Genomic DNA, 18,654 nt, shown 5'->3' on the forward strand with positions numbered 1-18,654 from the left:
GTATGAATCTAAGAATTTATCCATTTCTTCTAATTTGTCCATTTTTAGCATATTCATAGTATTCTCTTATAATCTTTTGTGTCTCTGTGACAATCATTGTACTTTCACCTTTTTGTTTCTGATTTTATTTATCTGAGCTTTCTCTTTTTCCTTTGTGAGTCTAACTAAAGATTTGTCAGTTTTGTTTATCTTTTCAAATAGTCAGCTCTTAGTTTTATTGATCTTTTCTGTTATTTTTTTAGTCCCTATTTCATTTATTTCCACTCTGATCTTTATTATTTCCTTCTTCTTTACTAACTTTGGGCCTCATTTGTTCTTCTTCTAGTTCTTTTAAGTGTAAAGTTATATTGTTTGGGGGAGGATTTTTCATGTTTCTTGAGATAGACCTATAGTGCTATCCTTCTTAGTACTACTTTTGTTGCATCCCAAATGTTTTGGTATGTTGTATATTTATTTTCATTTGTCTTAAGATATTTTTTGACTTCTCCCTTAATTTCTTTGTTGACACAACAGTTGCTCACTAACATGTTGTTTAATTTCCATATATTAGTGATTTTTCCAGCTTTCTTCTTAGAGTTGATTTGTAATTTCAAACACCGTGGTCAGAAAAAATGCTTTGTATGATTTCAATCTTGTTAAATTTGTTGAAATTTAACAAGTTGTTAAATTTATTTTGCAGCCTAGGATGTGATCTATCCTGGAGAATGTGCATTTGAGAAGAATGTGTATTCTGCTGCATTCAGATGGAATGTTCTGTGTAAATATACTAAGTCAATCTAGTCTAACGTTTAATTTAAGGCCACTGTCTCCTTGTTGAATTTATATCTGCATAATCTATCCATTGATGTAAGTGAAGTATTAAAGTCCCTTGCTATTAATGTGCTGCTGTCAATTTCTCCCTTTAGTTCTGTTCATTGCTTTATATATTTTGGTGTTCCTATCCTGGGTATGTGTATATTAATAATGGTTATGTGTTACCCTTTTTTCCTTGAAGTCTGTTTTGTCTAACATGAGTATAGTATACTTGCTTTCTTTTGGTTGTCATTTTTTTTGAAGTATGGTCTTCCATCCCTTCTCTTTGAGCCTATGATTGTCTTTAAAGCAGAGATTAGTCTCCTGGAGGCAGCATATAGTTAGGTCTTATTTTTTCATCCATCCATTCACTCTGTCTTTGGACTGGGAAACTCAATCTACTTACATTTAGGATGATTAGTAATAAATGAGGACTTAGTAGTGCCAATTTTTCTTTTGTATTTTTTGGGGGTTTGTTCTATAGGTCCCTTGTTTCCTTTTCCTTGTTATTCTGTCTGCTATTTTAGTTTGGTGGTTTTCTGTGATGCTTTTCTCAGTTTTATTTTTTATGTTTCATGTCTCTTCTCTAGATTTATGTTTTGTAGTTTTCATGAGGTTTGTCTCATAGGTAAAATTGTCCTTTTTCTGCTGATAGCATTTTATCTTCATTTACCTATACAGGTTCTCTCCTTTTCCTTTTCCCCTTTTATGTTTTTGATGTCTCAAAGTATCCTTCTTATGAGTTTGTTACAAAATTAAGGTAGCTACAGTTATTTCTACTGCTTTTTTCTCTTTGCTTTTTATGCTATAATTAAATGTTTAACAATCTCTTCTGATGTAGAGTTGCAGTCTTCTGCTACTGCCACCTTACTCAAACTTTTGTGTGTTTCTGTCTTTTTGTTTCAGGTAGAAGATTTCCTTTCAACATTTTCCTAAGGTAACACTAGTGGTGATAAACTCCTTCAGCTTTTGTTTGGGAAAGCCTTTATTTCTCCTTCAAACCTGAGGGATAACTTTGTTGGATAGAGTATTCTTGGCAGACAGTTTTAAACTTTCATATGTTGAGTGCGTTATTCCACTTTCTCCTGGCCTATAGAGCTTCTGCTAAGAAATCTGATACCCTAATGGGAGTTCCTTTGTAGGTTTCTGTACTTTTTCATAGCTATTTTTAAAATTCTTCCTTTGTAAATAAAAAAATTTACTTTTTTTTTATTATTTAATGCCCTAGAATTGTTTATTCTTTACATGAGAGAGACTACATAATTGAGGGGCAGGAGTCTGGGCTTGTGGTTGTTCCTGAATTATTTCCAGCTGCACATTCTTCAGACAAATAGCATAGTCTTTGAAAAATAAATAGGGATCAGAGCAACACATAAAATAATCCTAATTCAGGAAATCAGAAAGAGGTCAAAGAGTGGCAGAGAAAGAAACAGAGGGATAGAAGCAGAAACAAGAAAGAAGGGCTTGTACACTCACATGTACCAATGATGTTAAATGATCCATCCCAGGATTAAATCTTCATGTGACTGATTCTTGTACAGATTAGCTTATAGTTGACACTATTAAGTATTACCTTTGTTATTTACACATTTTTAATATAATGTATCTTGGAGAAGGTCTTTTTGCACTGAAGTAAAGCTAAGATGTTCTCTTAGCTTTGTGGACTTACATGTCCAGTTCCTTCTCCAGGTTTGGGAAGTTCTCAACTGTTATTTATTTAAGTAAACTCTCTGATTCCTTCTCCCTCTCTTCTCCTACTGGGATACCAATCATCCTTATGTTGCCTAACTAATGGAGTCAGATAGTTCTTATAGAATTTCTTTTCTTTTTTAGACCTTAGTTCTCTCTGCTCTCCTATGTGTATCATTTCCAGATTTCTATCCTCAAACTCACATTTTTTTCTTTCATATGGTCTATTCTCTTTCCAGTGATTTCTAAGGCAGTCTTCATCTCATTTATTGAGTCCTTCTGCTTCAGAATTTTTATTTTGTTATTTTTATAATTTTAATTTCTTTGGTAAACCATTCTTCTTATTCATTAGTTTTATTTCTGAATTCATTGAACTGCCGTTCTGAGTTTCTTCTAGTTCATTGAGTTTCTTCATGACAGCTATTTTGAATTCTCTTTCAGACCACAATATTCCATGACTTTAAGTTTGGTTATTACTGTTATTTTCTTTTTGTGACACCATGTTACCATAGTTTTTCATGATGCTTGATGAGTCCTTCTTCTTCCCATGCATTTGAAATAGCAAACAAATTTCTTCTTCAGGTAAAGCTTTTTTTTTTTTACTTCTAAGAATTCAACAGGTTAGTGATTAGAGACTTGTCTCTAGTTTTTCAGTAGGTGGTAATATAATACAAGTTTTGAGTTCCTTTTACCTGAGCCTTTGGCTATATTTGAGAATCAGTACTTTCCACCCTCTACAATGTCTACTAAAAATGTCTCCTGGTGACTTCTTTGTTGCTGTTTGTGATTCTGGAGTCATTGGTGCCTTGCTGCTTCCAGTGTTGCTGCTGTTGCCCCTGGAGCACCAGGATGGTAAATACCACCACCACATCCAGGGTTGCCTGAGTCACAGCTATGGTCACTGCTATGTGAGGAGGGAGAGAAGGGGAGCTATCCAGCTGGCATCACAAGTGCATCCACCACCTCCAGATTTGTTGGGTTCATGGGTGCCAACCCTGTGGTCAAGAAGGCTGGAATCACGGGTGCCTCCATGGCTGGATGGATGGGATCACAGGATCTACTGTTGTTGCTACCTGGTTCCCTGCAGCTGTGGGTGCCACTGCAGCTGGGAGGCCGGACTCATGTGCCCTGCCTCCCATTCTGCTACCAACTGCTCTGGGGCTGCAGGCTCCATTGTCATAGCCAGGGAGCCAGGATCACAAGCACCACCTCTGCTGCTCCCCCAGTTCTGCCTCCTCCATGTGTTTCAGCCCAATACCTTTAGATGTACAGATGTCTGGAACTGTCCATCATCCTGGTGTGTTGGGCAGAGTTATTGGTGTGTTTGCTGACTTACGGATGTTTTACTGGTTGTAGATAGAAGGGGAGAGACAATGGGAGCATCATGTGCCACCATGATCCTCACAAAATATTTTAATATGTTTCTCCTTCTCTGAGCAAATCTACAAATATCACAGTTTTTCCTGACTCTGAAGGAGCAATTATTCAGGGAACCAAATCTGTTTACCATGTGTCTGGGCAGAGGTTGACAATAAGCCATCACTCTGCCTTCCACATTTTTCATATTGGTGACCTCTCAAGAAGTGTGTCTCATCTGCTTGACTGATTTTTCACCTTTCCAGAATTGTGTTTTTATCACAGGGAGGGTATGTAAAACCTGGGCACTACAGAGTTCCCCCAAGGAGTTCTCACTCATGTAGAAAGAACCTCAGGATTTTCAAAGACATCCTATGAATAAGCAAATACAGAAGTAACTGTGCATTTTCATCAGGGACTTTGAATTTGTAAGTTTCAAGGAAGCTGGTGGAAATGTTGCAAATGTTTTATTTTCCTCCAAAGGTTGCTAATTTTCTGGGACCAAAACCCTAATCCATTGGAAACATTAAAGTGCATATCAGACAAAGATTTGGGGTTACTTGTATGTTAGTGATTTGACTTAAAGTTATTTCATAACCAATACTCACAATTGGTCCCAAGTAACTCTGGATACAGTACTGGGACTTTTCTCCATAACATGTCATACAGTGGGGCTCAAGTTCCTTGTATATGGAGGCTTGCATTAATTTCAAGGCAGACTGACATGACTGCAAAGAATGAATCCTTTTCAAGCCAGCTTAAAGAAGATCATCTCCAAGTTTTTGGTCAGAAAGCACACAGCCATGCTTTAGATAAGACCAGAGCTAGGAGTTGAAAGCCCTATAGAAGCTGAGAGAGCTGCTGTTTTTTGCATCTAGCTAATTCTCTCTCTATGTCTGGACATACTTTCTCTGTTGCACTTACATAGAAGCCAAATTTGTTTGCCCCAGTCATGGCTTTTCACTATTTCCCCCATTTGAGTACACAACAAAGACTGAATCCAATCCCCATGTACTAAATATAAATACAAATCCTCAAGAAAAGAAACCCAATTTTGCCAGCTTGAATCATGTACCGACCCAATCACTGGTGACCAGGGAGGGGACAGACTCCTATGGTCCATTACCTACTCAGAGGGAGCTAGGAGAGATTTCAAAGAGACATGGGCCACCTAGAAAATTGATTGGTAGGCCATGATTATTTCTTATTGATTACCAATCTCAACTCTACCCAGTACCCCAACCACAACTACAGGTTCTAGCCAAAATGGACTACTAGCAGCTGCTTTAGAGCACAGGGCTCTTTCTCAAATGCTCTTTACTTCTGATTTTACCTGGAATGTTACCCATTTTTCACCACCACCTCTTGCACTACCCACCCACTTCCTTTCCCTCACTAACTCCATCTTTCAGGTGAATACTCTAGATGTGTCAGGTGTCCTATGTGGTCCCATCTCAAACTGCATTCATCTTCCTTATAGGAATTAGAGGTGCCTGTTTACCTGTCTGTCCCCACAATATGTATAAACTCCAAGAAGACAGAGATGGCACCTTGTTCATTACTATATGTTCAGTGCTTGACAGAGTATTGGCAAGAGTAGGAGACACTGATACTAACCAAATGGGTGACTGGTCCAAGCTGTAAGACTCACAGTATGCTGTCATTGAGAAAACCGCCTATCCAAGTATCTTATGACCAAATGTTATAATCTTTTAGTTTTCGAGTCATACACAATACCACTTCCTTTTTTTAGATCGTTTTTATATCTTTCAGATAATTTTAAGTGTTTGAGGTTTATAAGATTGTCTTCAGATGAGTTGAGTATTTCACTATCACCGTTTTGGTTGAAGGTCAGTTGAATTTATATATTTCCATATTTTATTTGTTTCAAAGACATCTATGATAACTTCAGGTGGTAGTAACCCCAGAATTATGACCCTGAAATACCTTTGGATCATTGATGCAGGATTTTGCAAGCAGGGTTGTGCATAAGGTTGATTGTCTGGACAGGTCAGCTTGCTTAAAGGCTTTTGACTTCAAAACTCTTTAAATACAAAAAAAAAAAACTAACTTTTATCTGTTCCCACTGAGTACTCAGACATAAAATCTTTCATTTGCTGAGAATCCTAAAGAGACAATTTGGGATTCACCTGAATCATGTGTCACTGACTCTTAAGAGAAAGAAAAACTAGGCAACACACTATGTGGAGGGAGGGGGATTCAGCTGTCTTTGTTGCCCTTTCCCTTGAGGTATGGGAGTAGGGAGGGCCCTGCTTTGTGTTCTGAGGTCAGAATCCAGAGCCCAAGCAAGAGCTGAAATAGATAGCAACCCTCTGAGCTTTCTGTCATCCAACATTCACACTGCCTTGGCTTTGAAACTAACAATGGAAAGCTAGAGTTAGATTTTTCAAACCGTGGCTTGTATAAATTTACTGGGTGTCTGGAGGCTATTTTGAAAGCATATTTAGGCTTCTGGTACTCTTGTGAAAGTACAGTTTTAAAAAATATTTAGCTTGCTTGGTGAGTATAACTTCTGAAATAATTTATCTCCTTTCCCATTTTAAATAACAACATAATTTTAACCAGTATCAATGTGTTTGTTCTAAAGTATATACTCTCTATAAGGGAAAGTAAGCTTTTATCATGTCGTTCCCTAGAGGAAGAAACATATTTGTTTGACTTGACCTGGATAAACAAGGAGAGAGAAGTATTTTGTTACTTCTATAGTTTATGACTTCCTTTCTCTAACATTTGTTTAATCATTCATATTTTCTATATCTTTCTACTTATAACATTAAGTACAAGATACAAACTTTATGCATATTTTCTCTGCAACATTAGAACAAAACCATGAGTCTTTTCTGCCAATCTTCAGGTTCTTATAAATAGTTGCTCTGTAAATAGTTGTCAGAGGTGAGCTCAAAGTTCCTACACTGACATCTTCTATTTATTTTAAATTATAGAATCTTGATTAAATGTTAGCATTCCAATAATACATTAAGAGATAATGGCTTTGATATCTAAGACTTCTATAGTGCTTAATATATGTGAGATACTACTCTAAGTACTTTACAAACATATTAACTCATTTAACAGTGTCATGCAGAAACCCTGTTAGGTAGGTAGTATTATCATCCCCTTTTTATAGATGAGGAAACCAAGGCTTAGAGAGGCCCAAGGACTCATAACTAGTGAGCCAGGTAGGGTCCAGATTCGAATCTAGGCAGTCTGACTCCAGAGGTTCTGTGTGCTTTTAACCACTTTGTTTTATATAGAGACATATAGATTAGCAGTTCTCAAATATGGGCTGATTCTGCTCCCCACCAGAGGACATTTACAAGTGTTGGAGTCATTTTTGGTTGCCATAACTGAGAAGGGAGCCACAATGCTACTGGTATATAGTAGGTAGAAACCAAAGATGCTGCTGCTAAACATCCTACAAAACCCAGGACATTCTGCCACAACAAGGAATTATCTGGAACAAAATTCAGTAATGCCAAGGTTGTGAAGCCCTGATTGATAGATAGGTGATGATAAATCAATGATACACCAATGATAGATGGATAGATAGATGATAGATATAGATTGATAGATGACAGGATTAAGGGTTATTGAAATGGATATATAAACTGGCCTTCTAAGATTCATTTTTTTAATTAAAAAAAGAATTTAAATTAACACTAAAAATCCCTATCTTCTCACAAGGGGAGGTTAGGGTCCCAGTCAAGATGGTTAAGTATGATTGAGAATGACTGCCCTCAGTGGAGAAACAGACATAGAGAATAGACTTATGGACATGGGGAGAGGGGAGGAGAGGGTGAGATGTATGGAAAGAGTAACATGGAAGCTTACATTACCATAAGTAAAATAGATAGCCAACAGGACTTTGCTGTATGTCTCAGGGAACTCAAACAGGGGCTCTTATCAACCTAGAGGGGTGGGGTGGGGAGGGAGATGTGAGGGAGGTTCAAAAGGGAACAGATATATGTATACCTATGGCTGATACATGTTGAAGTTTGACAGAAAACAACAAAATTCTGTAAAGCAATTATACTTCGATTAAAAAATAAATAAAAATTTTAAAAAATGACTCTTTGTGGAATCACATGAATCATCTGGCTGTCACCATCTGGCTTGTTCCCTTTCTGACTCCAAACTGCAGGACTCAGCAGTGGCGGAATTCTGCTCTCATACCCTCACACTCTTGACTCTTCAGTCCTGATCACAACCCATAGTTTCTTCAAACAGTAGCACAGAAGTACATAGACCCATTTCTATTCCCCAGGGCAAGCCTTCTAGCAGTTTCAGACTCCAACACAGGAACACATCATTGGAGAAGTCATCTGGCCTGTTCCTGAAAGGAACTTTCACTGAGGGCTGGGTCTCTTGTTGGGGGTACGGGGAACAACTTCAGTGAGGAAGGAGGGGATGGTAATGTGGGCGAGGAATTGTGATGGAAATGCTCTGAAAGACACAGGATAAGAGTCTGGAAAAGGTGATGGTCATCAGAAAGCCATAGAAACCCAAGTTTTTGATAGACATCTGATGCTGGGGCAACCTGCCTTTGGCATGTTAAGGACTGAGGAGCATGCGGGTCATCCTTGATTACTTCCAGACCTGGCCAGTGAGCAAGTGTCTAAGGCTGGAAACCCTCTGACCAAGAATTGCAGAGAAAAAGATGGAGGTCCTCCTACTTGTTCATGCAAAACTTCTGCCTGGACTAAGTCATCATAGGTAGAAGCTGGCTTTGCCAAGTTAAATGAGAACTCATGATATCATTCTCTTTGGCTTGCCTTCCACCAACTTAACTCAAAGAAACCTTTCAAATACCTCCTCCATAGGGACCTACCTCTGCATGTGTGGCAAGCATCTATTTGCTTCTTCTACTGGAGAAGAAAAAAATATATAATCTCTGTCAGGGCACACTCTAGTCAAAATAATAGTTTTTCTCAAATTTAAGTAAATTTCACATTTCTGAAAGAAAGAACCTCTTTTTTTCTGATCTTTACATCCTGAAACATCACTGCCACCCCACCCTCAGGAAAAAAATCGTTCCTGTTTGATGGGGCCTTCAACTTACTAGAAGAGTTCTCTAGACTCATGTCGGAATTTTACATAAACTTCTACTAGTCAGTTAAGCAAATAAAAATGATTGGAGTCTTCAACATACATTTCTGCCTTTTATTTATACTCTTCCCTCAGACCTGGGAGGGCCTTGTTGCCTGCATGTGTCAGATGCTGTGTGACCCCATAAGATTTAAGTTTGCTTCATCACTGTCATTATATCACACAATTGATCCTCTCAGAATAACTCTCTATCATCAAGAATATTCTTACCTTTGACACTGGGTATGTTGCTCACACACTATTTTATAGAGCCAATCCCCAGTTGAATTCCAATCATGTCACATTTTACAACCAGCACGTGGCTCAGTTTAAAGACTGCCTCTCTGCCGGGTCTATTCTTGAGCCAAGGATCTTCTCCATCACTGACTAGACCATATGACAAGCTGTAGAGATTGTTCAATCTCAGCATTTGTTTTTTCTCCCACCCTAGGCTTTATCTAGGGAGTTTCTTGCCACCTGAAGGATTTCACTGTCGAGGGAATATTTTGTTCTTTGAAAAATTCTCAAAGAGAAGGATACTGGGGCATATGCTCACATTTTCTAAGATATGATTAAACTGATAAGGTTTCATATGCCTCTGTTTATCCAAGCAATTTAACTGATATGTATTAGAACACTTTTTCTAGTAATATTTAAATAATTAGCTAGCATTCTAGAAACAGTTCTTTGCTAGCCTTCCAGAAAAGAACTGATTGCTAATTCTCTCTCTGACTTCTAACCACTGAGCCATTTGTTCAAGGTTGTCAGTTGAATGAATGTGGAAAATGTCCCAATTGGAGAGGTCAAGATTAAAACAGAATTCAGTCTCAAATTTACTTGGCTCTAGCGTAGAAATATATGCTCCAATTTTTCTTAACTCCTGCCAGATGAAGCAAAAAAAAAAAAAAATATTCTGCTTCATCTTAGCTATACTCAAAGGACTGGTAAATTAAGAATTTGTGCAATGTAGCTGACACTAGGCAGAGAATCAGCCAGAACAATGTCTAACACACAGTAGATGCTTAATAAGTATATGATATTGAAATAACTTAGTGACCCCGAGTGTGGTGACAGACATCACATTGAAACATCTGGCACCCAGCCCAGAGTGTGCTGTCTGTTGCTTAGGCACTCTGTTCTCACACACTGGTTTATTTTTACATGTGCACATTTTATTAAAAAAAAGTTTTATCTATAATTTTAATATCCAGCCAACTGTGCATAATGTTTAATGACATCCTATTAACAAAGAAACACTTTTAGAAGAACCACAGGGAAGTAGCAATTGCTGCTTTTCTCCTTAGCACCTGATACAAGGTTTGGCAATAGAGGCATTGGCTAACAGCTCTTGCTCACTTCCAGGGCCCATAGACTGTTTCAGGAGGCAAGTATCTTTACCTGTAGCCTTATCCTCAAAACAATGGCTGGAACGGCTTTAAGTGAAACTGATACAGGTAGTATTATCATATTATCATATATCTCCATTTTATAGATAAGGAAACAAGGTTGGAAATATTAAATGACTTGCATATGTTCACACAGCTAGTAAGAGGTGGAGCTGAGAATTCAGCCCAAGATTATCCACTGCAAAACTTGGCATCAGTGTGGGGTGACATGAACCGACAGACCCTGCTCAGCCTAAAACCATTTCTACTGATTGACTGCTCATGGCCTTAAGACTGCCTATCAGAAGCTTTGCCTTTGTGCTAAGTATGGCCCTCTCCTCTAGAACTTGTATAAATGTACCTTGAGATGGAAAAACTGAGGGTCAGGAATACCCAACCACGAGGTGCCAGCTCTACTCAATAAGCTCTACTAGTGACAGGAAGCAGGAATAGCTTAAGAGCAATGGAAGTCTCTTGGAATAGGGAAAGACCCCTGAAGAAAGGATTGGAGGAGTGAGAAGTAAAGAGGTCCTGGGGCTGTTTATAACCTGTTATCAATGATATTTTATTAATAGAAGGTTAAGATTGAAAATACAAGCTTTGCTGTGGATAGTCTTGGGCTGAATTATCAGCTCCACTACTTACTAACTGTGTGAACATATGAAACTTATTTAATATTTCTAACTTTATTTCTTCAGCTATAAAATGGAGATATGTGATAATGTTACCTGTATCAGTTTCCTGAGTCTGTCACAAAAAATAATCACAAAGTTGGTGGCTTAAAACAACAGAAATTTATTATCTCCCCGTTCCAGAAACCAGAAGCCCTAAATCAAAATGTTGGTAGAGTTGGTTCCTTATAGAGGTTATGAGGGAGAATCCATTCCAGGCCTCTTACCTAGTTTCAGGTAGCTGCAGGCAAACCTTAATGTTCCCTGGCTTGGGCTACATAACTCCAATTCCTGCCTCTGTCTGCACATTACCACTTTCTCTGTGTTTCAAAGAAACACTTAGGGCTTTCCCAGTGGCTGAGACCGTAAACAATCTGCCTGCAATTCTGGAGACCCAGGTTCGATCCCTGGGTTGAGAAGATCCCCTGGAGAAGGAAATGGCAACCCACTCCAGTATTCTTGCCTGGAGAATTCCACAGACAGAGGAGCCTGGTGGGCTACAGTCCATGGGGTCACAAAGAGCCGGACACGACTGAGTGATTAACACACTGTGTTTCAAAATCTCCTTCTCCTCCTTACGTGGAGACCAGTCATTGGATTTAGGGCCCACTGTAATCCAGGAAGGTCTTCCCTGGTGGCTCAGATTTTAAAGAATCTGCCTGCAATGCAGGAGACCTGAGTTTGATCCCTGGGTTGGGAAGATCCCCTGGAGTAGGAAATGGCAACCCACTACAGTATTCTTGCCTGGGAAATACCATGGACAGAGAAGCCTGGCGGGCTCCAGTCCATGGGATCTCAAAGAGTCTGACATGACTGAGCAACTAACACTTTCATTTTTTTGTAATCCAGGATGATTAAATTAAGGATCCCCAAATTAAATTAACATACTGCCCATGGACAGTAAGAATTCAATAAACGATCACTATGATTACAAACATGTTAAGTCCTCTTTACTTACAAGCCTACATAGGAACAATGAAAGCCCTGCTCTTCAGAAAATGCATGATTATTATATTATGAGTGTTTATATGCCAACATTTTAGCATATAGTCTCATAATATTTGTTAGATGGATTCATATTTGCTGACTTGGGACTTGGTTATAAGATGCCTTACAAATATTATTAATTCTCTAATAAGTGCAAAAGTAGTGATAAAGTCAAAAGTGATAGTACAGAGACTTGACAGATTACTAGGAATCCTAAAATAGAGATTACATTTAAAAAGAAAGATGAGAGTTCCAGACAAGATGGTGTAGACTACTTTCTCTGTGCTCCCTGCTAAAAACAACTATGAACCCTAAAAATAACTCAAGACGCAATCAAAGAAAAACTCTGAAAGATGGAAGGTGGACCACAATACTGAAGGAACACAAAAGGGATACGGCATCTTTTGAACTACCACCCCACTGAAGAAGGCCAAGAAGGCCACCAAGACCTGGCATTTCTTGACCCCCAACCTATTAAGAGAAAGGACAGCCCAGACTGGTTCACTCCTCCCCGAGATGGGACAGGAGTCCCATTGACAATATTATGTGTCCCTGGCAGAACTAGGAAGGGGAATCAATTGGAAGTCCTACTAACAATAAATTATTTACTAGGATAAGCACTCTTCTATCCTTACCCTGCTTGAGACTCAACTCCCCCACCTAGAGATGCCACACAGCTAGAAGGCACTGACAGAGGGTCACAGCACAAGTGTCAACTGGGGAAGCATTGTCCTTCCCCATTGGACCTGAGGTTCCCCTCCTCCTCCATTCAGAGACACTGTGTGTATGTGAGTGTGTGCAGACTGGGGGGAGGGAGGGGGGATTAGCAAGTGGATCATGCCACAATAAACGTGTAGCCTGAGGTGGACTTCATCTTCCACAGACAGGGGGGAGATTGCAACAAGAAGCACCCAGTTCAGGAAGCCTATTCATCCCTGCAGGCCTAAGACTCTCCTTGCCCCCACTCACAGACACTCAGAGGAAACCTCATAACAAGCACCAAGCTAAGGAGGCACTCTTCATCCTCCACAGATAGGAAGAGCCTGTCAAAACAAGCACCAGGAAACATCATTCAACCCTGAAGCAGGAGACTCCCTTCCCCCACGTGCAAGATCCAGAGAACCAATCCTGAGCAAACTTCTTCGGCTCCCTCATACAACACTAGCAAGGATCAGTGGACGCCCCAGTGGCATGAGACAAACCACAGGGACAAAAATAGGATCACAAAGGCTCTGAAAAGGTATATTGTCATAGGAACCACAGTCCCAAAATTAGGTCAGGACTTGCACACTAAATCTAAACAAAGTGACTACCTGCTAAAATTAAAGGGGCCCACATTCTCTCGTGACTATACAGTGTATAGTCTCTCTTATGACTATACAGTGGAAGTGAGAAATAGATTTAAGGAACTAGATCTGATAGACAGAGTGCCTGATGAACTATGGACGGAGGTTCATGACATTGTACAGGAGACAGGAATCAAGACCACCCCCAAGAAAAAGAAATGCAAAAAACCAGAATGGCTGTCTGAGGAGGCCTTACAAATAGCTGTGGAAAGAAGAGAAGCAAAAAGCAAAGGAGAAAAGGAAAGATATACCCATTTGAATGCAGAGTTCCAAAGAATAGCAAGGAGAGATAAGAAAGCCTTCCTCAGTGATCAGTGCAAAGAAATAGAGGAAACCAATAGAATGAGAAATACTAGAGATCTCTTCAAGAAAATTAGAGATACCAAGGAAACATTTCATGCAAAGATGGGCTAAATAAAGGACAGAAATGGTAGGGACCTAATAGAAGCAGAAGATATTAAGAAGAGGTGGCAAGAATACACAGAAGAGCTGTACAAAAAAAGATCTTCATGACCCAGATAATCACAATGGTGTGATCACTCACCCAGAGCCAGACATCCTGGAATGTGAAGTCAGGTGGGCCTTAGGAAGCATCACGACGAACGAAGCTAGTAGATGTGATGGAATTCCAGTTGAGCTATTTCAAATCCTGAAAGATGATGCTGTGAAAGTGCTACACTCAATATGCCAGCAAATTTGGAAAACTCAGCAATAGCCACAGGGCTGGAAAAGGTCAGTTTTCATTCCAGTCCCAAAGAAAGGCAATGCCAAAGAATGCTCAAACTACCGCACAATTGCACTCATCTCACATGCTAGTAATGCCCAAAATTCTCCAAGCCAGACTTCAGCAATACATGAACCTTGAACTTCCAGATGTTCAAGCTGGTTTTAGAAAAGGCAGAGGAATCAGAGATCAAATTGCCAACATCCACTGGATCATTGAAAAAGCAAGAGAGTTCCAGAAAAATATCTATTTCTGCTTTATTGACTACGCCAAAGCCTTTGATGGCTTTGTGTGGATCACAACAAACTGTGGAAAATTCTGAAAGAGATGGGAATATCAGACCACCTGACCTCCCTCTTGAGAAACCTGTATGCAGGTCAGGAAGCAACAGTTAGAACTGGACATGGGACAACAGACTGTTCCAAATAGGAGAAGGAGTATGTCAAGGCTGTATATTGTCACCCTGCTTATTTAACTTATATGCAGAGTACATCATGAGAAATGCTGGGCTGGAGGAAGCACAAGCTGGAATCAAGATTGCCAGGAGAAATATCAATAACCTCAGAGATGCAGATGACACCACACTTATGGCAGAAAGTGAAGAAGAACTAAAGAGCCTCTTGATGAAAGTGAAAGAGGAGAGTGAAAAAGTTGGCTTAAAGCTCAACATTCAGAAAACTAAGATCTTGGCATCTGGTTCATCACTTCATGGGAAATAGATGGGGAAAGAGTGAAAATAGTGGCTGACTTTATTTTTCTGGGCTCCAGAATCACTGCAGATGGTGACTGCAGTCATGAAATTAAAAGATGCTTACTCCTTGGAAGGAAAATTATGATCAACCTAGACAGCATATTAAAAAGCAGAGACATTACTTTGCCAACAAAGGTCCATCTAGTCAAGGCTATGGTTTTTCCAGTGGTCATGTATGGATGTGAGAGTTGGACTATAAAGAAAGCTGAGCACTGAGGAACTGATGCTTTTGAACTGTGGTGTTGGAGAAGACTCTTGAGAGTCCCTTGGACTGCAAGGAGATCCAACCAGTCCATCCTAAAGGAGATCAGTCCTGGGTGTTCATTGGAAGGACTGATGTTGAAGCTGAAACTCCAATACTTTGGCCACCTGATGCGAAGAGCTGACTTATTGAAAAAGACCCTGATGCTGGGAAAGATTGAGGGCAGGAGGAGAAGGGGACAACAGAGAAAGAGATGGTTGGATGGCATCATCGACTCAATGGACATGGGTTTGGGTGGACTCCGGCAGTTGGTGATGAACAGGGAGGCATGGAGTGTTGCGGTTCATGGGCTTGCAGAGTTGGACACGACTGAGCAACTGAACTGAACTGAATTTTCCCAGTATAATAGCCAAAATGTCCAAAATACAATTGAAAATCATTTCAAATCAAGAACATTCAAAACAAAACCTGAAGGAAAAGAGATATTTAATTGATGTCAACACTGAAATGAATCAGATGTTGAAATTATCTTAAAAAGATTCAAGAATTACACATTGTATTGAAGATGTGAAAAATAATTTTTAAAAATCTCAGCAATGAAACAGAAGGTTGTAAAAAACTAAATGGGAATTAAGAAGTGAAAATTACAATATGAGAAATAAAAATTCACTGAATGGACTCAATGGAGATGTACAGTGGAGATGACGGAAGATAGAATCAGTAAACTTGAGGACAGATCAGTAGAATTTATTCAGATTTTTTCAAACACACATCTGACAAAGGACTTGTATCTAGAAGAAAAAAACTCTCAAAATGCAACAGTAAACAAACAATCCAATCAGAAAATAGGCAAAAGACATAAACAGGCATTTTGCCAAAGAGGATACTTAGATGGAAAATTAAGCCTATGAAAAGATATCCAATATCATTACCCATTAGAGAAATGCAAATTAAAACCACAATGAGATATTACTACACACCTTTAAGAGAAGTAAAATAAAAAATATTGATAATATCAAAATGCTGACAAAGATGTGGAGAAACTGGATCGCTTATACATTGTTGGTAAGAATGTAGAATGGTATAGCCATTCTGTAAATTGGTTTGGCAATGTCTTAAATAAACTAGGGCTCTGTTGAGTGGCTAGATGGTAAAGAATCCGCCTGCCAATGCAGGAGATATAAGAGATGCAAGTAGGATCGCTGAGTCCGGAAGATCCCCTGGAGAAGGAAATGGCAACCCACTCCAGTATTCTTGCCTGGAGAATTCCATGGACAGAGGAGCCTGGCAGGCCACAGTTCATGGAGTCGCAAAGAGTTGGACACAACTGAGACTAACACTTTCACTTACGAAACATGAAATTACCATGTATAGCAGTAATTGCACTCAAAACATGAAAACTTAAATTCATATAAAAACCTTATGCAAATATAATCAAAACTGGAAAATAAACCAAGTGTCCTTCAACTGGTAAATGGTTAACCAAGTGACAATATATTCATAACATTGAATACCACTCAGCAATAAACAGAAACAGACTATTGATAAACATAACAATTTTAATGAATCTCTAAAGAATTATGCTAAGTGAAAAAAAAGTCAATCTGAAATGGTTACATACTGTATTATTCTAGCTATGTAACATTTTGAAGAGATAAGGTTTTAGAGTTGGAGAACACATTAGTAGTTGCCAGAGGATCAGGTGAAGGGAGGTAAGGTGGTGGATATAAATATAAAAGGACAACAGAATGGACTCCTGTAGTGATTAAAATTGTTCTATTCTTGGACTGTTTCAATGTCAGTATCCTAGCTTTGCTATTGCACGACAGTTTAGCAAGATACTACAACTGGGAGAAACTGAGTAAAGGGTACACAAATTCATTCTGTATTATTTCTTACAACTGCATATAAATGTACAACTATCTCAAAATTAAAAGTTTTAAATAAAAGGAGAGGCAAGATGGTGACCATGGTACATACAAATAGAATGAATTATAGGAACATTTCTCCAAGGCAAGAGCAAATCCTGTGACAGTAGGAAAAGTGCTTTTCCTGTGCAGTACATTGTAAAAGGAGGAGACAAAATTTACCAAATATAGAAAGCTTTTGACAAACCTAAACAGTGTATTAAAAGGCAGAAACATCACTTTGTCAACAAAGGTCCATCTAGTCAAAGCTATGGTTTTTCCAGTAGTCATGTATGGGTGTGAGAGCTGGACAATAAAAAAGGCTGAGAGCCAAAGAATTGATGCCTTTGAGCTGTGGCGTTGAAGAAGACTCTTGACAGTCCCTTGGACAGCAAGGGGATCAAACCAGTCAATCATAAAGGAAATCAACCCTGAGTATTCATTGGAAGGACCAATGCTGAAGCTGGAGCTCCAACACTGATGGCCAAACCTGATATGAAGAACTGACTCATTGGAAGAGACCCTGATGCTGGGAAAGATTGAGGGCAGAAGGAGGAGACAAAAGAGTATGAGATGTTTGGATGACACCACTGACTCGATGGACATGAGTTTGAGCAAATTCTGGGAGATGATAAAGGACAGGGAAGCCTGGCATGCTGTAGTCCATAGGGTCATAAAGAGTCAGACCCGACTTACTGACTGAACAACAAGAAAGCTTTTGCTCATGGAGAGTTGACTTGCATCACTGTGGGCACATGATGGCCTTGATGGTAGTTAAAGCCAGGGTTCAGTTTTAGAAATTGGAGATTCACCTCAGGAAACTTTTGCCTCCAGCCTTAAGTAGTTCCATAGACTCAAGGCCTATTCCAATCTGCACAGTATTGAAGGGACTATTGAGGGTAGTGTGAGTGTGGATATATGGATGCTAAGGATCTCCATACATCTCTTGTGGAGCCCACCAAGAATGAGGTTACCAACCTCAGTGGGTGTTTCATGTCAATTAAACATGGGAAAGAGCTGCCTGAGAGAAATAAATTCCAGCAGGATTTTAAAAAGTGACCAGATTTATAGGTTAGAAAGACTACATCACAATCCAATGGATGAAAATGGTTCCAGAAACTTCAAACATAAACCTATGTGGTTTACTCAGTTTAGACCAACACACAATTGTTCATAGAAGCAGTCTTCTGATTCCTTGCTCACTCATAAGGAGAGCACTTTTTCTACTTCATAGACATAAAGACATGATCCTCTACAAGATTTGCTTCTAAATTGAAGCAAACCACAAACTGTCAATCTTTACAATCCTCAAATTCTCCAACTTTAGTTTAGCACTCAAGGGAGTCAACTGGCTGTGGACAGAGAAAGCAAGAGCCTTTCTGGAGGGGGTGGGTGGGGACAGAAGCTCAGACAACAGAGCTTTCCAGAATGAGAAACCATAGTTGGAACATGGTTTGGGCTCAATCCAGGCCTCTACTGATGTGGAGCTGCAGAAACAGAAAACCCTGAATTCCTGACATAGTAGCTACCTTTGCTCTCAAACCACTAGTGAATGTTCTCCAATTCTGTGGCATAGTTATCCTAGACATCACTGAAAAAAGAGAAATCTACAAGCATTTTGTTGGGCTGAAAAGTAAGATTTTTGGCAATGGGATACTTGGCCCTTGGAAGAAAAAAATGCATTGAACATTTCTCTGTCATCTCACAGGAACTCTGAGGGGAATTTTGGAGTCCTGCT

The sequence above is a fragment of the Dama dama genome, chromosome X (genome assembly GCF_033118175.1).
Source record: "Dama dama isolate Ldn47 chromosome X, ASM3311817v1, whole genome shotgun sequence".
Classification (NCBI taxonomy): Eukaryota; Metazoa; Chordata; class Mammalia; order Artiodactyla; family Cervidae; genus Dama; species Dama dama.